The sequence below is a fragment of the Ptychodera flava genome, unplaced genomic scaffold, assembly GCF_041260155.1.
Source record: "Ptychodera flava strain L36383 unplaced genomic scaffold, AS_Pfla_20210202 Scaffold_32__1_contigs__length_2955704_pilon, whole genome shotgun sequence".
Lineage (NCBI taxonomy): Eukaryota > Metazoa > Hemichordata > Enteropneusta > Ptychoderidae > Ptychodera > Ptychodera flava.
In genome coordinates this window covers 1,986,382-2,010,195 of record NW_027248354.1, presented here as the reverse complement: position 1 = coordinate 2,010,195, position 23,814 = coordinate 1,986,382, and the positions used below count along the sequence as shown (strand labels likewise).

Sequence of the window (23,814 nt, the reverse complement as noted above, 5' to 3'; positions counted from 1 at the left end):
GGGTAAGTTAGAGTTCGTTTCGTCACCAGGCGATATCGAAGATGTGTTCAGCCACGGTTGAGGGACCGTGGTTCAGCTCCAAACATGGCCACGTAACAGTGAGCTACCAAAAGAGCCATACTTGTACAGCTTCCTTCGGTAATTGGTGGAGCCACGTGCCCTTCTTTTACTTCTGAATTTATCGATGTGTCCGTCTTTTCGTTGAAAACACCAAGTTCGAAATCCTGGAGTTCGGAGTCGCTGAATTCCGGTTCAAAGTTATAAGGTTGAAGGCAAAGTGTATCCATGGGGCAGTAGCTCAATACAAACGTACGGTAGACCAGACCCCCTAGCGATACCCCCTAACTTCCTCAACCAAACACGAAAACTTTACGTCATCAAAAGTTAAGCCTCTCTGAGGAATTCCGATAGGTGGCGCTTCCATATCGCGAAAATGGCGTCATACACATCAGTTAATAAAACATTAATTTCTAGGATAATAAACAGCACATTTTTCATCTTTTCATCATCAATGTTACAAAAATAATCTTCTTCAACTTTTAAAGGCAGGTTGTTATTTGGGTGGACTATTCCTTTAATATGAATTTGTCTGAGACAATCCCCATCATCTCTTTCAGTTACATGTGTAAACGTCTCATTTTTCAATAAATTTTCCACATATTTGGTATAGCTTTTAATAACCAATGTAAGTTACATAATTTACTTTAATATTGTATTTTTCCTGAAATGTGTTCCAGGGGAGCGGGGTACCATATTCATCAAATAAATCACTAACATATTTAATACCATGGTCTAGCCATGACTTATAAAAAATGGAAGTTCCCCCGACTATAATATGTTGATTATTCCAAAGTATCTGTAGGGATGCTTCTTGGGTGATTGTATAGTTACTGTTTTAAGTTCCATAAAGTATGTCATAAGATTGAAATAAAATCTAGGTAGCTTAATATTTAACTTTTTTATATCGTAATTGCAATTTAGTACGAAATTTAGTCCCCCAACTTTTGAAAATAGAAATTTGGTAGGTGTGTCCACGGGGAGTCGTTTTTTAATAGTTGATTTATATAAGATAACTTTAAAGCTTTATTCATTTCTATGACATTTCTCATTTTCAGCCCTCCATTTTCCAGGTCACCCATAATTGTTGCGTTTTTAATATGTGTTTTTTTACCTTTCATAAGAATCTAAAAAGTACTGAATTGGCTTCTTTTACAAAGTCGTCTGGTACGGGTAAAGCCTTCAGTGTGTAAATAAGTTTTGAAATTCCAAAACATTTCGCAAGTGTGACTTTCCCCGCTAATGTTAGATCTCTGGCTTTCCATATGTCTAATCTATCATTCAGTTGTTTTAAGGTATTCCAGCAATTTAAATTCTCGTTTTGTATTTTATCGTGCCCAACATAAATTCCAAGAAGCCTGATAGGATCATTAGTTTCTGTGAAAAGGGGTGAATAATCACCTGAGTATTTCCATAATCGCTTTAACCGTCCAAACAATAAAAGATCTGTTTTTTTATAATTTATTTCCAAACCTGAACAAATGGTGAATTTATTTAGAATTAATATACTTGTTTTAATATCTTTTCCATTTTCTAAAAACAAGGTCGTATCATCTGCAAAGCCAGAAATTCTTTTTTCATACATTGGGGGAATAGTAATTCCTTTCAAATTGTCTGATTTTCTGAAAGCAATCGCTAAAAGTTCTATTGAAATAACAAAGAGGGCTTTGACAGAGGACAGCCTTGTCTTATACCTCTCTCTAAAGTAAACCATCCTGTGGAGAAGCCATTATTAACAACACAACTTTGTACACTATTATACAATACTTTTATCCAATTACAGAAAACTTGCCCGAAACCAAATAGTTCCAAAGCCTTATGCATTATGTCCCACTCAAGGCTGTCAAAAGCTTTCTTGAAATCAATGAATAATATTGCTCCTGATAAATCTTCATTTTCCATATATTCTATTAAGTCTGATATTAATCTAATATTTTCCCATTATACTCCTGCCTTTAATGAAAGCTGTTTGGTCTTGATGTATTATGGATGGAAGAACTTTAGAGATTCTTATGGCCATGCATCTGCTTGCTGCTTTGTAATCAGAGTTTAATAGAGAGATTGGAGGCCAATTTTGTAGATAGAGCGTGTCTTTATTTGGCTTGGGAAGAAGTGTAATAACTGCTTGTCTCTGAGTATTTGAGAGTTTGCCAACTGTATAGGCGTTATTTAAACTGTTTACCTTGTGGGGTCCTAATTTATTCCAAAATGCTACGTAAAATTCTGGGGGAATCCGTCGCTACCTGGGGTTTTATTTTTAGGCGATGACTTTAAAGCTTCGAATATTTCCTTTTCTGTGAGTCCTCCTTCGCATTGTTCAATTTCATTTTGTTTTAATGTTGGTATATTGTCAGGATTAAAAAAGGTTGAATCTGTTCATCTATGACAGGGTTTGTTGTTGTGTAAAGCGTTTTGTAAAACTGTTTAATTTCTGCTAATATTATCTTTGGGTCACAAATTTCTGTATCGTCTAATTTCAACTTGTTTATCGTTTTCTTTTCATAATTTCGTTTTTCAAGATTTAGAAAATATTTACTACTCTTTTCACCATATTGATACCATCTAATTCTTGATCTTATGGCCGATCCATGAACTTTTTCTAAAGTAATTTTTCTAACTCTTGTTTAGTTCTTTCATAATCGACTAAAATATTTTCATCGAGGGTTTCATCTATTTGTTGTTCTAAATCGTTGATATGATTTTGCAGTTCTTTTCTTTGTTTCTTATCCTACGTTGTTTACTTTACTATAACAAATAGTTTTTTCCCTCATTTTAAATTTTAGGTATTCAAAAGCCGCCTGGGATTTAAATGTAACATATGAATTTCTTTCAGAGTATCTTCAATAAAGGTGTTCATTATTGTTTGTATGTAATCCGAATCATCTACACACGCGATTGTGCAACACCTTTGACAAAGCTTGTTCAAAGCTCAGACGAAGCTTCATGCCCAAGCTTTGAATACCAATTTGCGTACCAAGATTATTTGAAGATTCGTGATTTTAACCTTCAGCCAAGGTTTGCCTATTTGTTGAAGCTTTGATGAACCAACCTTCGGGAAAGCTTTACTGCCGAGCTTTGTTGAATCTTTGACCTCCTGACCTTTGTCAAAGCTTCAACATCCCAACCTCTTTCGAAGATTCCTCTTTCTGACCTTTGTCGAAGCTTCAACATTCCAACCTCTTTCGAAGCTTCCTTTTTCTGACCTTTGTTAAATCTTCAAACTACCTACCTTTACTGCAGCTTTGATTTCCTGATCTTGTTCGAAGCTTCAGCGTATCAATCATTGTTGAAGCTTCGATCTTCCAACCTTCAATGAACCATTGACCTTCTGACCTTTGACCAATGTTGCCATATGCAACCCTTCTCAAAGCTTTGTGCTGCCAATATTATCTGAAGGTTTATTCCTTTTGAACATTTGATGATTTTTACAGTAATTTTGTACTAAATTGTTACAGTTGCACTTTCTTGTTCTGTAGATGATACATGATGATGAAATGCCCAGTGCTTGGCTTTTCAACATAACCTAAAGGTACAGTGTATATACTTTAACAATAGCAAAGCACAATACATTTATACAAGTTCTGTTCAGAAATTTAATATCAGTCATTTTGGCAATTCATGCCGTATGTGGTAGAACTAGAAAATCTAATTGTAAGGCAGAACAAAATTACTGTGAAAATCATCAAAAGTACAGATTACATCTGCTGTAATTTATCTCAGGTAAGTATTATAAATGTGACTTATTGCTTTTAAGTATGTTTTCCCAAAGTTTAATTTTTATTTCTCTTTTCTTTCCTTCTGAAATACTCAAAAAGTCTTCTTCACACTGGTGTTCTGTTAACTGTGTTTGCCAATGTGTGTTTTGTTCAAGAATCACAAGGACCATTTTGATGATTTTTTCATTTTTTTTTTGTTTTGAATGTCAGTTATAAGTTCTTGTGTAACTCTTGGAAGTATATTGAAACAATTACTTAGCTCGTCAATACAGGGTCAATACATGAATTTGTAAACTACACCGTTATTGTTTGCATTTTAACCCTTATCCAGACCAATGCCCACTTAATTTGTCAACACTAATATCGCAGTCTGTCAATGTACAGGTTGAATTTACAAATTTGACACTGTGTAACTCAGCATGGCTTAGGGAGTAGAAAAAGAAACTGCAGTTGACATTAAGGACAAAAATAGTGAAAAAATCATTGAAAGTTACAGAGCCATACTAGCCTGTTACATCAAATTGCCTTTTTGTCACACCAATTAATCATTGTCTTTTCAAGTGATTGTACGCACTTGTATATCACCATGTACACAACATATTTTTAGTAAAAACATAGTTTAATAAATTCCTTTAAATCAACTTGAACAACAAAAGGCAGCATGGTAAATGACAACATACTACGCTGTTTTGATAATTAATTACCTATATCTCTTATTACAATGCAATGTAATTATGCTTTCATTGTCTGTAGTATAGGTACAGAATTACATGTCATTTGATAAATATTGGCAATAAGTGTCAGCAAATCTACTGTTTAGCTGAAATCACTAAATTTTCCTGAGATTTAGATTTTCTCAGTCTTTATATTCCCCGCTCAAATTTAAGATAGGAGCATTTTCTGTTTTGGGCACATTTAATTTCTAGGGTTAGAGACGACTACCAACTACAAAATTACCAAGAGCTGTTTCAATGAGAGGCAGCTAGGTTATCATGGTTGTCTGGAAGCACTAGGAGTAATTGTACAAACTTGTGATGTTGCAATGAACTCTCCTGCAATGTGTCATAAAGTGAAAATCAGGAAATTCAGTGTTCATGGGATTGTTAAAAGTGTACTTTTCACGCATGCTTCACGACAGCTACACTTTGGTTACACAAACTTTTTGCAGATGTTGTCTCAGGCTTTAAAGCTGTGGATCCAGGGTGGTATATGCCATCACTGTGGTACAGATGTGTTGCTCTAAATCTCTGGAACAGTTCTGATCCCCATAGTTTTGTAGTGTGTAATTTGATACAGCATGGCAGACATGTGGTTGCAAAACCCTTTCCAGGCTGTACATGGCAGTGATTTTCCTCACTGGCTAGTTATTCAGATAAGTGATCTACAAAAGACAAGTAAAGTAATTCTATTAATGACAATTTGCCAGTATTTTTACATTGCATCACATACATTGTCATGTAAAACCAAATTTAAAATTCTGTCTGCACTTTGTCAATACAGATTTTTGAGATTGTGTTTCAGTGATTGTTATTGTTTGACAATTGAATTTACAGCTGAACATGAATTCATTTACTGATATGCCACACACTATGTGAACAACGTGATTTGGAATCCTGACATATTGACTGCATTGATGAGGAGAGCAAAAAATAACAAAAACTTTTCAATATGTTAACTTCACCCTCTAGCCATACATTTCTCAAGATCTGTTCAAGATAAATTGACTGGTTCTTGTATGTTATTTATTTTCTTTTAATGTTTATGGAAGGCAGACCTTTCTGATTCATGAGTGGAAATTTATATATTTACTAGATCACTGGTCATAAATGGAAAATCAGTGCATACTTTGATCAAGTTGAGAATTTGATAAAAAACATATTTATAAGTACACCTTGATACATTAATATTACCTTGTACACTTTTGAGAAAACCTAATAAAATGTATTAAATACAAAAAAAATACTACTGTTAGTACAAATAACATACTGGGAGGATTCAATACTTACAGACAGTTTATGAGGAGAGTCATTATTTTCCCTTGACCAATAACAAAACATTTGGCATAACAGCCTCCCTCAAGAACTTTCACTGAAAAAAATTGAAAAAAGAAAATCTGTCAATTACTCTTTTGCACCCATTGGTTGCAAACTTAAACTGAGACATTAGCACTTAGGGACACTGCAAATGCAATGTTGGCAAATAGGAACATCTGTCAGATTGAGACGCTACAACCTGATGAAGACAACACATATTACACAAAATCACGGTCAGGAGCAGCTGATGCCATGTGATGGTTTTGCCTGGGTATTTGGGTCGGACGGTAAAACCAAATTTTTCCATCCGATCCAAATAACCAAGCTAAACCTCGAGCCACTACTATACTGCAGCTAAGTCAGCGGTCAGGAGTGACCGTGACAAAATCTGGACTGTAAACGATCGTGTCAGAACATTCAGGGAGACAAAACCACTTTGATAGAGGCATCCTTCTGCAGATCTGGTGTCAGGTGACCATCGCGTCGTGGTGCGATTTGTCAAACTATCATCGATAAGCCCACTGCTGATACTTTAGTTTTGTTGGTCATGATATTTTCCATGTAGTTTTCACGAAATTACTCCATTTGTTTGAAGATTAGCCAGGTACAACGTTCATTTTCATTTTTTCGATGTAAAGTATTCACAGAAGGTAATTTTGAAACATTTTGTCGTCTGCATACGTTACGTGGCGCGTGGCAACTTACCTTGAAGATCGTGTAAGATCCGGGAAAACATTCTGGTCTTTTGATAAAATCCTCTCCGGAGCCCTCGCAAAATGTTCAGCAGTCAGATCTCCGTCTCTTCCTTTCTACCTCCATGCTTATAGTGAAGTCCACTATGTTGCCAGATCGTTTGTCGAAGACGGATTACAACGACGGTCACGAGAAAACAACATTCAAATTCCGACGCCTTGTACATAACCTCGTTTTCATTTCAAGATGGATGATGGTAATGTTGACACTTTTGAGAACGATCGATTCTCGGTCAAGTGCAAGTGAAAATAACGTCAGAATTATAAGGTATGATGTGATATTGAACTTTCTGATGAAGCAATTTTTCTACTCAAAAAGCAAAATCGCCTCTAAAATACGCTTTTCAGTATAGTTTCCGCATTTCTCGGTCGCTTATTGTTTGCTTATCCCTCAAAGTGTAATACGGACACCCCTCTTTCCACATGGTATATGACCAGCGTTGACAACATGTTAACACACATATCACTGTCTCAGACCAGTGCAGTGCAGTGTAAAAGTTACCATCACAATTTTATGCGAACAGCACAGCATGACCACTCAGCTGCGGTTTGTCTGTTTCCGGGGCGACATCAGGTATATGCAAAAAAACCCCTAAGACCAGGGAGTGAAGTTGACCCAACATATAACCTTTGGAAACAACCTTCACGCGACATACCTATTAGAAACAACTATCTGAAGGTTCAAGTCAAATCTTCAACAAATGTTCCCGGTGCGAAGCTTTATTTAACCTTCTGAAGGTAACCTTTGTCCAACCTTTCAGAAAACTATGGTTGTCGAAAGGTTCATTGTAAACATTTGACTAAGGTTCTTAGGCTGAAGCTGTATTTAACCTTGTGAAAGTTATGTTACAGAGTTCATTGACTCTGACGTCAATTCTGCATAAAGGTTAATTATCAGGTTCAGACAGGTTCAGACTTATTAATTATGTGCGATGATTATACCTTAGGTGAGAAATCTAGCAAGTACATACTGTTACGTCATGTGAGAAATCTAACAAGTACACACTGTTCTCGTGTTTATGGTCTTGGCGATTGATACACGTAGGTACCTTGGCACCAAATATGTCAGGGAAAGATTGCATTTTATTTGTATGTAAATAAGGGTTGTATGCATTGAATTGTATATACACGGTGTCTTTACGAACAACAGCTCAGACGAAGGGACAACATCTTGAGAGAAGGAACTATCTGGCAATATGTAGCATCCATTTATAAGAAATAAACGGTGTTATCTTTGAAGACTTGGAGTCTCTACGCTGTTTCTGTATCCCGATACCCTCTCGCATGGCGATTCCCCGAGGAAGATAATTGTCAATGGCAACACATGGTGGCAGAATCCGAACATACAGAGCAAGCTCCAGTTGGAAAAGTTAACACCGAACGAAAAATACGTACAGCACGATGGATGCAGCCGAGAACGAAGGTATAAATGTGGCTGAATGGCAGCGCGATGTCACGGCCAGGTTGGCAGAGTTACAGGACATCGTCTCTGGAAACGGCGATTGTTTAGGACCGGGCATTTTCCACGGTCTCGAAAATGAGAACGCGCTTCGATGGTGGCAGCGATATACTAACTTTGCGGACTTTCGATGCTGGTCAGATGAAAAAAGACTCAAAGGCTTTGGCCTTTACTTATCAGACGAAGCCGAGAGGTGGTTTCGGAATTTACCTGGCGATCGACGGGCTGACATGGAAATCTTAGGAGAGACTTTCCTTGAGCGATTTGATAAGTGTGGTCCAACATGGTTGTACGATAAAATGCTTTTCAAATTTAAACAGCAGTCTAACCAGACAGTCGACCAATATGCATCACTGTTACAGCTGAAGGCAGAGAAAGCCCGGAAGACCGACAAGGAAATTTTATCGTACTTTATGAATGGACTGAAACCTCCACTACAAGCATTCGTCGCAGGAATGAATCCCACCAACTTTACAAGCGCCTATGAACACGCGAAGACGGCCGAAGTTGTCAACAAATTGCAACAGGAGCCAGAGGAGGAGTCAGCAGAGTTAACGGAGGAGATCAAAGAAAGAATCGGACAATTGAAAGAACTTGTGAAAGAAATGTCGGACATTGAATCGAACTTGCATGAACAATCGCGTCAAAATTACTCACAACAGACAGGCAGAGACGACGGAAAGTACAGAAATACGGAAGAAGAAAGGCTGACAGCAAAGCAATACGGTCTAATCGCCGTCAAGGTATTTTACATAATATTTCGAAATGTTTTAGAAATTCGAGAGACTATTTCGATAGTAGAATATGTTATAATTGTGGGAAACCAGGGCATATAGCCCGTCAATGTGTTAAGAAGTTTGTAGGGTTTCACCAGAGCAAATTTACTAAACCAGCTGTTTTTGGGATGTCATTTACTGAAGGTGAAACTCGTAAAATTTCCCATACAGATTGTTCCTCTGGGAAAGATAATACTTTTGAAGAAAATTTAATTCCTGTGTCTATCTGTAACAGAAAGGTAAATTCTTTGATTGATACAGGGGCTAGTATTACAGTGGCTCCCATGCGATTATTAGATTTAATTCCTGAGTTACGGAAATATCCAATTTTGAAATCAAAATATAGTTGTGTACAAACAGCGGGGAAGGGAAAATTGAATGTTGTTGGGTTTATGAAGATACCTGCTTATGTTGGAATAAGCGTGTAATGTTGAATGTTAACTTAGTTGATATTCTCACTCATGATTTAATTGTGGGACTTGATTTTTTGAAGCGTTATAGAGCTGTCATTGATTTTACTGCAAATAGTGTTAAGTTACAATCTGATGTACCATTGAGAACTACGGTCGATATGATAATTCCCCAAGGGCGTGAAATGATAATTCCCGTTAAGGTGCCGTATAAGTATGCAAATGGAGTGTTAGGGTGTTGCTGTGATAAACGGACCCGATTAACGCCTGGTGTTTTAGTAGCTAGTGGTTTGGTGTATTCGAATAAGAAATCAATGCCAATGAGAATTTTGAATACATTAGATACAGATGTTAAGATCAAGGAAAATAGTATTGTCGGAGCATTTCACCACTTCATTTCTCAAGTGAAATTATTCCACTGGTTGAACCCATGATTAATAACGTTGCTAGCAGTCACAGTCAATCACAATATGAGAGAGATTACTTGCTTGGTCAATTGAAACTTGATGAGTTAGACATAACTGATAATCAACGTGATCAACTTAAAGATATTTTACTGCGTAATGCCGATGCTTTTGTTGATTCTAGTGGTAAACTGGGTCACTGTGATTTGATTAAGCATAAGATTCAATTGCAAGAGGGTTCTGTTCCGTTTCGTCGCGCCCCTTACAGAGTGACCCCTGATAAAAGGCAGGAAATAGAACGACAAATTGACAACTTATTAGAACAAGGTATTATCGAACCATCTACTTCTCCTTTTTCAAGTCCGGTGGTTTTAGTTGCGAAATCAGATGATCATTCTTTCAGATTCTGCACGGACTTTAGGCTTTTGAACGGATTAACTATACCTGATTCCTTTCCCTTGCCAAGAACAGATGAATCTTTAGAAATGCTTGGTAAAAACAATCCCAAGTATTTCTCGACTTTAGATTTGCAATCTGGCTTTTTTCAGTTAGAATTGGATGAAGAAAGTAGGCCAAAGACAGCTTTCGTCACACATCAAGGGTTATATCAATATCGGAGGCTGGCTCAAGGGTTGAGAAATAGTCCCAGTTGTTTTCAACGCACCATGCAATATGTCCTACGTAACATCAATTGGCAGTACGTTTTGTGTTATATTGACGACATCATTATTTTTAGTAACACCTTCGAAGACCATCTACAACACATTGACACCGTTTTGACGAGATTACGTGAAGCAGGATTAAAATTGAAGCCTAGCAAGTGTCAATTTATGAAGCGTAGTGTTAAATTTTTAGGACATATCATAAGTCAAGATGGAATTTCGGTTGATCAAAGTAAAGTAGAAGCTGTAAAGAATTATCCCCGCCCTCACACAGTGACACAATTAAAGTCATTTTTGGGAATGGCAAATTACTATCGGAAGTTTATTAAGAATTTTTCAATAATAGCAAGGCCTTTACACAAATTATTGGGAAAGGATGTCAAATTTGAGTGGACTGATAAATGCGAGGAGGCATTTGAGAAATTGAAACAGATACTATGCGAAGCACCGATTTTGGGGTACCCTGATATGAGTAAAGAATTTATTTTGTATACTGATTGTTCGACTTATGCCCTTGGATTTGTTTTGGCACAAAAGCAAGATGGCGTCGAGCGTGTAATTTTGTATGGAGGACGGAGTTTAAACTGTCATGAACGGAATTATTCTATCACAGAGTTAGAGGCCCTGGCCGTTATACATGCTATAAGATATTGCGATCCGTATGTAAGGAGCAATCACATTGTTATTGTAACTGATCATTCCAATCTAACATTCATGTTTAAACAAAAGATACCAAAAGGTCGAATTGGTCGTTGGATAATGACATTGCAACAATATGATTATGAGATTATTTACAGGCCTGGAAAGAAACACATGAACGCTGACGGGTTGTCAAGGCGACCATATCGTCAGTGTGAAGGTTTTCCTTCCGACGTCACAGATCTTGAGAATGCTCCAGAAATAAACTATCGACCTGATCACAGTCCCAAGCTGGTTGATAAAGCAGTCAATACAGACTTAGTTCAGCCTCCTACCATTTCTAGTTTGACTGTTGAGAGCAAGGAAAGCTTAACCAAAGATTACGCCACAGGGCAAGACACTTTCTCAGATCAGGAAACCCATACCGACAAGGCAGACAATGAAATTGACAAAGAAGTTATAGAAAACTTACGAAAGGAACAGAGAAATGATTCGTATTTGATTAACCTTCTGAATTATATGGAGAGTAACGAACTACCTGAGAATGAACAGTTAGCTAAGAAATTAGTAAATATGGCTCCTAATTATGATATTGTTGACGGAGTTCTATATCACTATTGGAAACCCACTGGGAAAGCTACGACGAAAACTGATTGTATTAGGCAGGTAGTTATCCCCAAATCTATGAGGAATTATGTGTTGAAGAGGGCCCACGATTGTGTCCTGGGTGGACATCTTGGTTACACTAAAACACTAGGAGTTTTGAGACAAAGGTATTTTTGGGAGCGAATGCCTCGAGATGTTAATATGTATGTTAAAACGTGCGCCCATTGTCATACTAGGAAACGTGCTGAGCCCCGTCCCGTGCTAAATTACTGCCGATTCCAGTTTCTGGACCATGGGATCGACTAGGAATGGATATCGTTGGACCATTACCCCGAACTTATGATGGTCATAAATACATTTTAGTGCTTACCGATTATTTTTCCAAATTTCCCTTAGCCTTCCCTCTGAGAAATGCCAGAGCAGAAACTGTGGCCAGAATATTGTTTGATGAAGTAATTTCTACATATGGAAGTCCTAGAGTTTTGTTGAGTGATCAAGGATCAAATTTCTTATCTCAGGTAGTAAAAGAAACATGTAAATATTTTAATATAGAGCGCAAAGTGTCCTCCCCGTATAGACCGCAGACAAGCGGATTAACGGAACGTTTTAACGGTGTGTTAGTTGACATGTTATCAATGTTTGTAGACAGCAAACAGAAAGATTGGGACCGATATATAACTTCTGTGTTATTTGCTTATCGAGTTAGTCCACAAGAAGCAACAGGGCTATCTCCCTTTTTCATTGTTATACGGAAGGGAGGCTACCCTCCCTATGGATGTAGAATTTCAACCAGTTGAGGGTAGAACACGAAATATAGACACCCATTTGAAATTCTTGGCAAGTAAAAGAAACATAGCCTATCAGTTAGCAAGAGAGAATATTGAGAAATATCAGTGTGAAATGAAAGAGCGTTATGATCGCCGTATTAAGAAATCTCAAGAGTTTAAGATAGGAGATGCGGTGTATTTGTACAAGCCGTCAATTAAGCCAGGAGTAAATAAGAAATTTGTTCACAAGTGGACGGGCCCCTATATAATTGCGGAGCAGGTATCTCCTGTTAATTATAAGTTACGACTTTTGAATAGCAATAAGAATTATCGTAAGGTGATCCACGTAAATAGGTTGAAGAAAGCTTATTTGCGTCCATCAGAGTTTAATTCGTCGACTTCCGATGAGTCTGAAGATGAATTACAAGTTCCGTTTCAATCGTCAGTAGCTGATGAGATCAGGAATTCTCCTGATGACGATGTTAGTTCAGCTTACAGTCAGAGTGTGCATTCTTACAATGATGATGACAATGAACATTCAGTTCACGAATATTTAACAATTGGTGGTGATCATGACAATAACGCTCCACGATCAGTGGGCTCAGAAAGTGAACAGGCACCTTATTATGAAGTTGAGAAAGTTGTAAGGGGTCGATATAGAAACGGCAAATTACAATATTTAGTCAAGTGGAAGGACTATTCGCACAAACATAATACGTGGGAAGATGAAAATAATTTGAATGATGCCGCACGAGAGTATTTACGAGAGCACCCTGTGAAAGTTACAGGCAAGGCATTGTTGTCTTTTTTACGAATTTGCTAATTGGTCACATATAAAGGTGAAACGAATGTGTGGTCACCGGTTAGTCTGAGATGAATGATTGGTGTGTATGCAAGGCCGGCCTAAGTATGTTAGAACTTTGTGAGTGGCGTGACTCGATTCGTTTGCCCCTGAATGTGATCAATTAACGAAAATATGAATTTATAGTGATGTATTTATCTTCTGAAATTATAGAGATTTAGTCCTTCCACTTAAAGAAACCAAAAGAAAGACGTAACTGAGACTATTTAAATTTAATACGCCCCCTAAAGGGAGCTACACGAGGTGAAAAGGACGGGAATAGTTTAAGCCGTCATTCTCTGAAATTTGAATTGAAAAATCGGCGATAAAACCCACTCTGCCTCCTATAATGGTGAATTTTGTGTGACTGAAGTTGTACAAGATATGAAATAGAAATGCAAGTTTCGAAAAAGAGAGATATTAATGATGGTTCTGTAATACGTAGTGATACAAAGAAAAAAAGGAAACAAAGGAAAGATTTACTTTTCAGAATGAAGGGATATAACCCTTCCACTTTGGGTTTGTAAGAAATTATGAAAATATTCTTTGTAAATTGTAGTTAGAACGGGCCCTTATTACTCATTATTCATGTATATTTATGACGAAGTATATTAACTGTTGTGTAGAATTATTTTAAAACGCTTTCTTGAGTTATGTAATTTTTCTTCTATTCTTTATTTTATTATTGGTTGTATGCTTTTCATTTTACCGTTTATTTCTAATTGAAAATTCATGCGGGACGCATTCATAGAAAGAAGGGGAATGTTACAGAGTTCATTGACTCTGACGTCAATTCTGCATAAAGGTTAATTATCAGGTTCAGACAGGTTCAGACTTATTAATTATGTGCGATGATTATACCTTAGGTGAGAAATCTAGCAAGTACATACTGTTACGTCATGTGAGAAATCTAACAAGTACACACTGTTCTCGTGTTTATGGTCTTGGCGATTGATACACGTAGGTACCTTGGCACCAAATATGTCAGGGAAAGATTGCATTTATTTGTATGTCAATAAGGGTTGTATGCATTGAATTGTATATACACGGTGTCTTTACGAACAACAGCTCAGACGAGGGGACAACATCTTGAGAGAAGGAACTATCTGGCAATATGTAGCATCCATTTATAAGAAATAAACGGTGTTATCTTTGAAGACTTGGAGTCTCTACGCTGTTTCTGTATCCCGATACCCTCTCGCATGGCGATTCCCCGAGGAAGATAGTTGTCAATGGCAACAGTAACCTTTGTCTAACCTTTCGGAAAACTAAGGTTGTCGAAAGGTTCATCGTGAACATTTGACGAAGGTTCTAAGGCTGAAGTTGTATTTAACCTTCGAAAATAACCTCATTCAAACTTTGGGCATTAACATTTGTACAAGATTGCAATACAACCTTTGACTTGGATTTTTTTGAATCAAAGCTTTGTCTAAGCTTTAGCATGAACGCAAGCACAACCTTGGAGGGAATCGACCTTCAACAAAGGTGGTGCACAATCGCGTGTGTAGAAGACTTACATTAAATTTCCAGAAACCCGGGCCTTTCTGCCTTGTGTTAGGTAAATTAGATGTCAAAGTCACAGCACTATGATCTGTTTGGACGCTCCCTATGATTTCAGCTTTCTTTGTTTCTTTCATATTTCTTTTGTAACTAAAAAATAATCTATTCTTGAACTGCTTCCTTGCCTTCGCCAAGTGTATCTATGTAAAGCTGGGTGAAGCTGTCTAAAAGCATCAAAGAGATGTACGGACTGTATTAAACAGTGGAGTTCATTTCTCGATCTGTTTTTATTATCTTTTGCTGTGCCTCTTCTATCAGTTGATGGATCAAGGCTAGATTAAAGTATTCGCAAATACAAATATTTGAATGTGGAAATTGAGAAGTGAGAATTTGTTTTAGTGAAAGCAAGAGGGGAATTTGGTTTTTTTCGTCGTTGGGTAGGTATATGTTGGCCAATGTGAAATTGAAATCAGAAACTGTTATTTCAGCAATGACATATCTCCCTTGGTCACTCTTAAAAACTGAGCCAATATTTATCATTGATGATTTTCTATTTATCAGTATTGCTGTGCCACAGCTGTGATGGGTACCATGTGCATAAACTATTGGACCTCCCCATTCGTTACGCCATTTGTTTTCGATTTCCGGGCTACTGTAGGTTTCCTGTAACAATATAATATCAGCTTTCTGATTCCTCAAGTACCTAAAAATTGATCTTCTTTTTTTCTGTTCTCTTAGTCCTCTAACATTTAAAGATAACAATTTCAGAGAAGACAACATGGAAGGGAGAAACAAAAAAAAAAAAAAAACACACGCACAAAAAAAACCCCAAAAAATGGGGTGAGCAGCGGAGTCGGACGGGCTCAAGAAAAGGATGGAAGGTGTGACATTCCGCTGTATACACTAATTTTGACCGATTGATAGATTGGTCAGTTCCAGATTCAAGCACGCTGTTTGTATTGAAATGCTAAATGGTAACACCTTTCGCGATTTACATTTAAACGATTTTACAGATAGTTGTCAGTACTGAACAACTTGATGGGTGTGGCAACTTCTAAACGAAGCAAAAAATTCCTGTGTTACATAACAGCTGAATTTTTTCCTTCTTTTTTTTCGGTTGCCGCACTTCAAGTAATGCTGCAATTCAAATGTACACTTACAAGGGCAAAATAATTGTAAATTTTGCTGAAATGCCCTATAGATTTTAGATATTGAAAATTGCTAACTCAATAAAATGGGATTCAGTCTCTGTAAAGTTTGCCGTCTATACGCAAATTTCCATTTCTGTACCTGACTTTCTTGTTATTTGCACGGGCGGCATCCATGATTGGTTTCAGTTGTCTACGTTGTTCAATGTCTTCTCGGGGTAAATCTTCAGTAACGAAAAGTCCGGTGTCTTGTAAAACTGTTCTCGCGTCTCTAAGGATGTTGAATCTATGTGGTCGACTGTAGAATTTCACAACGATGTGTCGAGGTTTCCCGTTTCTTCGTAGTCCAACTCGATGAGCATTTTCTCTAAAATTGTCTGACAATTTCAATTTGTCCGACAGTATGGTTCTGACGATTTCGAGAGGATTTTCGTCCTTTCGCTCATTTACTCCTCCTATTCTTGAATTACAGTTTCTTGAATATCTTTCTTGCCTTAGTTGATCTTCTTTCAAGTCTTTCAATTGTTGTTGAGCAACCTGCAATTTAGTATTTAGTTCTATAAGTTTCTTTCTCATATCGGCATTTTCGGTTTTGACGTCTCTTACCTCCGCTTCAGAGAAATTTAGCGCCTTTTCAAATTCGCGTTGTGCTTCTTCTGCTCTGTCCAGTCTTTCAAGCATTTTTATTTGAACGTCTTTGTTCGTTTCCAACTTGGCCTGTAGATTCTGGACCGCTGTCTTCATGAACTTGCGGAATTCGCGTTCTTCTTCGACAACATCTTGTTCCTTACTGGCGGTTACACTGAAGCCTTCGTTTTCAGTTATTGGCCTTGTGGACGTCGACGAGTTTTCCGCTGATTTTTGTGAGTTTTTCGTCGTTCTGGTACCCACTTGCATGGTTATTCGATAATTCTCTTCTTTCTTTCAAACGGTGGAACAATATACAACTTTCTAGGTGTTCTGTACTTGAAATTTTTTCAAAGGCAGTTGACTTTGGCGGAGCGTCACAAAATGCGTGCTTACCCCTGCGCCATCAAACCGGAAGGAGTTGCGACTTGTTATCGTGCATCTTGCGATGCAGTCATCAGGCAACTGCCAAATACAAACCAATACATTCTAGAGTAATGAGAAAATAGAACAAAGGCATTCTGAATGGAACATATCATGATGCGCGTATTTACGCGCGCGTATACGTATTTAATTTATGTGGGATAGCAGAAATCTTTTAGAGTGCCTGCAGCACTAAATTAGCTAATTTCTTTTGTTGAGCGTTGCCATGGTTGGTCTACATATGATAAATACTTTTCCCACAAACACAAGTTGCACTTCTTGTTGGTATTGGAGTATGGCTTAGCCTGTTTTACCTTTCTTCATTTGATTTCATACTCATTGTTCTTGTCTTTTAAGTTCCAAATATATTTACTTAACTCAATTGCATTTTTATAGCGTTGGTTTTTGAACGAGCAAATATGGTTTCTATATCTAAATTTAAATGTTGTATCACATAGTCCGATGTAAGTTTGTATTGTGTCCGATGTAGTGACTTCTGCTTGGTATATTATGTGTTCATCATTGCAACTACCATTCATCGGGCATTTATTATTGCAGTTGCAGTTTGTATTATTCCTTTCACTGGGTTTTAAGTTGTTTAATTTAGCCTTGTTGTTGTTTGTTATTATTGTACCAATATTACTCATGCAACTATAACTAATTTTCAGTGTATTTCTCGAAAAGATTTTGTGCAAAGGTTTGGTTTGGTGAAATGCTTATCGATCAGACTAAGGAAGCATTTTCCTATATTGGTATCCACGCTTTTGATGTACAACAAGTTCAAAAGATGCCTTTTTATACTATGGTGTTCCACAAGGTTCGGTACTTGGACCCATCCTTTTTACACTGTACACTGCACCTCTTGATGATATATTTCTGCTCATGGTTTGGAATACATGTTGTACGCAGATGATTCTCAGATTTATGTTGTTTGCAGTAGCCCCGTAGATGTTAGATCAGATCTTGAATTATGTGTTCAAAATATTCGTCAATGGATATATGGCGCGTAATCAAGGCCAATATTCGAACTCCAATTTTCAACTATACAACTCAACATTCAACATTCAAACTCCCCATTTTCAACTATACAACTCAACATTCAACATTCAAACTCCCCTTTTCAACTATACAACTTAACATTCAACATCAAACTCCCCATTTTCAACTATACAGCTCAACATTCTACATTCAAACTCCCCATTTTCAACTATACAACTCCAAATTTTCAACTTTCGAACTCCCCATTTTCAACTTTCGAACTCCACACATTCAACTTTCGAACTCCACATTTTCAACTATGGAACTAAACATTTTGGATTCGTATTCCCCATTTTCAACTATCGAAGTCATAGGTCCCCCTAGACCACTAGCCAGCGAACACAAGCAAAAATTAGCATACATATAGTCAAATACGACTTTAAAAAATCGTCGGTGTCATTTTACATGAAACTACTTATCACTTTGTTAGGGAGTCCAAACACATGGTGACCTCGCAGTTAATTTTGGACGACACCGGGTTCGTTAGTGACCACGTCAGTGGTAGTTTGTCTAGGCTGCTACTTGACCTTGACCAGCCCGACAGACGGGGAGATGTGTCACGTAGGTGTGAGAGTCTTGTTAGACTTTTGTCACAGTTAAGTGGCATTTGAATGTGTAGTGAGCGTATGTCCAGCTGGTGCAAGCCGCTCAACGTGAAATACATGATGTTGAACATAGTGGTCACGGTGTAATAAAGGGAAAGTGGCTTCACACATCAGCCATCTCGTCTTGTATGTGCTTTGGTGTGTTTAGTGTTAGCTCTTCATTGCAGGGCTGTGTATTACCGGCGTTATACGGGCCGTATAACGCCGGTAACACACAGCCCTGCCTAGCCCTGCGTACGATGCTGTGTGTTCCGCTACAGCTAATCGCCCTGCTCACCAGGCGATTAGCTGTAGCGGAACACACAGCATCGTACGCAGGGCTAAGCCCTGCCATGCAGAGCTAGTTTAGTGTTTGAGTTGTGTTTTGGCTGTGAATAGTGTGGAAATTAGCAAGCAAGTTGTTAATTTTAAAATAAGCCATGGCGAGCCACGCATGCATGCTCTTGATTAGACGACATGATAGCGACCGATTAGGCCTAAGTGATGGCGGAGGTCGGCGGTAAATCTTGATAGCATCACAAGTGTTTCCGGTTCATATTTTTGGACCCTCTAGAACATCACATAAGAATAACTCTAAAACTCCGAAACGTCATGTGACGTATCTATGATGCGTTCTGACGTAGTAAAGCCCAGAAGGAAAATCGTGGGTAACTACAATGAAGCAAGTTAGGGATGCCTAGGGAGAATACGAATCCCAAATGTTGAGTTCGAAAGTTGAAAATGTGGAGTTCGAAAGTTGAAAATGGGGAATAGCAATCCCAAATGTTGAGTTCGATAGTTGAATGTTGAGTTGTAAGCTTATAATTGAAAATGGGGAGTTTGAATGTTGAATGTCGAGTTGTATAGTTGAAAATGGGGAGTTTGAATGTTGAATGTCGAGTTGTATAGTTGAAAATGGGGAGTTTGAATGTTGAATGTCGAGTTGTATAGTTGAAAATGGGGAGTTCGAATGTTGAATGTCGAGTTGTATAGTTGAAAATGGGGAGTTTGAATGTTGAATGTCGAGTTGTATAGTTGAAAATGGGGAGTTCGAATGTTGAATGTCGAGTTGTATAGTTGAAAATGGGGAGTTTGAATGTTGAATGTCGAGTTGTATAGTTGAAAATTGGGAGTTAGAATATTGGCCTTGATTACGCGCCATAGGATAATGTCAAATATGCTGATTCTTAATGATGGCAAGACTGAAGTAATTCAGTTTTCATCGCGTTTCAGAAGAGGTGCGATGAAGTTGAATTCCTTAAGAATTGGCACATTTGACATCAGTCCGTCTGCATCGGTAAAAAATCTTGGAGTATTTTTGGAGTCTGATGGTTTCAGGACGAATCAAGTAAATAGTATTTGTAAATCTGCTTTCTTCGCTTTGTAATAGTAAAATTCGTCGTTTGATCTACAAGAAATCCACAGAAAAACTTATACATGCTTTTGTGACATCGCGCCTTGACTATTGTAATAGTCTCCTGTATGGGATTCAAAAATACCAACTTGAAAATTGCAGTCTGTTCAAAATGCTGCTGCACACTTAATTAGTCGTACACGGAAATGTGAACACAGCACGCCTGTTTTAATTGATATGCATTGGTTACGTGTAAAAGAAAGATTCAAGTTTAAAATTATTCTCCTCACTTTCAAAATCCTAACCGGTAAATGTCCAGAGCATTTGAAGTCACTGATAGATATTTAGGTTCACGACGTGTTCTCCGTTCCTCCGATAAACTATTGTTAATTCGGCGTGATACGAGGAACACTACTGTAAACTATGGTTTTTGTACTTTTTCAGTTGCTGCTCAATATTATGAAATGAACTAGCGTTTACTAATGCTATTTTAAACTGTTCGGTTCAATCCTTTAAGCTCCAGTTGAAAACTTATCTTTTTAAGGAATGTTACTGTGTTTAATGATATGTATTGATTTTCTTTTATTTGTCATTTTTATTTCATTGTTTGTGTACAGAGCACTGAGACGAAGTGTAGTGCGCTTTTTAAGAAATAAATAAATAAATAAATAAATAAATAAATAATAATAATAATAATAATAATAATAATAATAATAATAATAATAATAATAATAAAGCAACGATATAACTTTTCCCTCTTAATATACATAAGCTACGATTGAAAAAAATGCATATAGGTAGAGTTGCAGACGGATGTGTATATGCAAAGATCTTGTGAGGGCGCTAATCAGGAGCATTTGATGTCGAATGTTGAGTCGGATGTACTAGAATACAGCAAGGAAGATAGTATGCATGTTACATGAAACTTTCTCTGCTTATGTTTCTCATAACTGATGCTCTGTATATCGATTCTAGCAAACTATACGATAAAACATAAGCGATGCTTCAATGTCCAGTAAACATTAGGTGTCATGCAAATGTCATACTCTGTATCATAGCTATTTGTTTGACCCGAACACAGCCAATTAATTAAAAACGCTTACAACAAAAAAAGTGATAATACATAAAAACATAAGCAAACTATGACAGTGTGACCAGATGTCGCGATATAATCACATACAGATATTGTAATGACACTATTTTGTGCTAGCATTATTGAGTATACTTTTTCATGCTTATTCGCTGCTACACACTGAATGTATTGCAACTACATGTTTTGAAACTAGCAAACGACAACATTTTAATTTGGCCCTAATGTTTATCCTATCTAATTAGAATGGCAAAGATAAAATAAAAATGTAAGTACACCGATCCAAGTATTTCTGGGATAATTTAAGTGATAAGTATTATTGATAAGGGCACTGTTGAATGTTTTCTGATCGAATCTTTGCACATAAGAGTCAACCAGGCAAGCGAGTCATATTTGAATGTATAACAATGTCTAATCCATGCTGTATTCAGATGTGACCTTACGTAGCTTGTGTTTAGCATAACGCGTCGGATGCCGCGAAATCTCAAATTCATTACATACTAACGAATCGATACCTTATGAAGAAGCCTGCTCCTTATTTAGAATTCTGAATCATGTGGAATTCACTCCGCTTCTCCTGTGTCCAAGAAGTCACAGGGAAGACAAGACACACAACGGTTGAAGATGTGATCCTACATTTGATAAAGGAGAATTAAATCCAATAGTGACACGTCTTCAACAAATGTCGATCATTTGAGATCTGGTGTTCGTGTCAAAGAAACGAGTATCCTGCGTCATGATATTTTTGGTCATGTTTATGGAACAATACTCTGTGCTGCCGTGTGTATCGCCTTCAAAAAATCAGCGACAAGCTCAATTATGTTCTATCTGTATACCTAAACGTTCACAAAACCATCCGAATGTACCTAAAAATGAACCGACATTGTGATAAACGAACTCGGCATTCCGATGTTATGACCTAACCACTTATTTTTTTTGTCTTGGAACATCGTGGATGTAGGTATCAAAAAGTCAGGATTTAGAGCTGACAGGTAAGTCTGAAGATTTATTTCTTATGTTATTCGATAATTAATAGATATCAATCTAATTACTTTCCTTACTTGTCAACTTCAAGATCTTGATATAAGGAGAAGCAAAATGCAATACGGAAGTCATAATTAAAACTTGAACCGTCTGTAGTTGTCAATTTGTTTATCAATATATGTCATGATTAACTGCACTAGTTCTCCATAAAATTTGATATTTATTTACCATACATGAGCTATTAGTGCAAGATGCGAGGTATAATGATATTCAAATATGCAGATTACATTAATGAGCATTGTTTCGGTATTAAAATTATATGCTAATGACCCGTAATCAATGTGGAATATTCATGTACCTCGGATCTTGCATTGTATATACATGAGAGAAGAGAGAGAGGAGAGAGAGAGAGAGAGAGAGAGAGAGAGAGAGAGAGAGAGAGGAGGAGAGAGAGAGAGAGAGAGAGAGAGAGTTTGACACGCTTTTAAGCCAACAGTTCTTCATATGTCTCGGCACTGGCAGATGACTTGGTTAGGCGCGCGGCCAGACACCTGAAGTAAATTTTCTAGTGTGCGGTATCCCGGAAAACTAATTTGAAAGAAGAGTTATTAAGTTGTGTTTGGCTTTTAGGAAGAAATTGAATAAAACTTTCATCCTTCTTACAACTTGATAAGAAATTAGACGATATTGAATGCCAACAGTACTTAATAGCCTTAGTCCGGAGTTCTGTTATTGAATTGTTTTCCATTCCTACTTTGCACTTCTTATTGGTCAGAAAATATCATGTGATTGTAAAAAGAACAACAACAACAACAACAAAACACATTAAAGATTGGAAAAAGATTAAATAAAAAGTTGCCGCTGTAATGCTGGCAAACACGAGTTTCAAGTATGAACGATTGTTTAATATGTGAAAAGAATCAAATATAAGTGAATCTAATACGGATTTTGTTTATCTCAGGCCACACTTTCCGAGATTCGAAGAATGGGATGCAAAATACTCGACCCAACCAAGAATATACCCTGCACATACTCAAGTTTGCTGTAATATATCGGGGAGGGTCACTTAACATTCTTTAAATTCAGTTAATGAAGGATGCTCGAAAAATCGATTGCGTATAATTCTGAAATCAAATACGTCACTGCACAACAAAGTATATCGCCATCATAAGCTGAATTATTTTTCAACTTACGAACCTGAGGTTCTCCAATAAGGCAGTTAAGCAGACATAAATGGAACTCAGTCACATTAAATTTGCCTGATAGCGAGTATTTTTTTCTCGAAAAAGTGTTATTTTTACAATTTAGACTAACAGTTAGTCGACTGTTAATTTGTTAAAAGTAAAAGATGACATTATATTTACATTCTCACTTTCTTTTCTAATTTTACTTGGATGAACTCTCTATATATTCATTCGTCATATGTATGTGACCTTGGATGCCGACCTGTTCTCCTTTTGTCCAGGGCTTTACCTCAACTCTTGTATTTCATATTAAATTTTAGCTGGTTAACTTGTAACATTGCAGCAAGTTCATGAAGAAAAGAGTCTACATGTGCGTAGTAAAGGGAGGGAAACTTGGTGCATTTTAACGTTGTTTTAACACTGTACTCCTCTATAAAGTGACGAAGAGTGGTTGGTAAGAAGAGTTGTAGACTATACAGCTTTTCCTTCGCTACTCAGGTGTGCGCCCTCAACGGTATTTCTAGCAAGCGACGCTCACCGAGCCAGCCGTGCTATATCGTAGCGGAACTTAGGATCAAAACATAAATTTGTGTTTTATGATTAGATATTTGCAAGAGTCGCCATTTGTTACATTTACAAACAAACAAAAAACTAGCTAACAAACAAAACTGTCGCTGTCCTCTTCAAATCATCCTGATCTCTCAATATCCAATGAATGGTTTTGACTCTGGTAGTTTTGCAAGGTGACTGGATGCCATAC

General features: G+C 37.2%; 1 long non-coding RNA gene across 1 annotated transcript; it reads right to left on the bottom strand.

Annotated features, from left to right (window-relative positions):
* Positions 1–2,946: 2,946 nt before the first annotated feature.
* Positions 2,947–14,634, bottom strand: LOC139127480 (uncharacterized). The gene is made up of 4 exons (XR_011551016.1): positions 14,380–14,634; positions 6,512–7,312; positions 5,780–5,861; positions 2,947–5,154 (listed from the first exon to the last, which is right to left on the bottom strand). It is a non-coding gene; the product is annotated as an uncharacterized lncRNA (long non-coding RNA).
* Between the last annotated feature and the right edge of the window lie 9,180 nt (positions 14,635–23,814).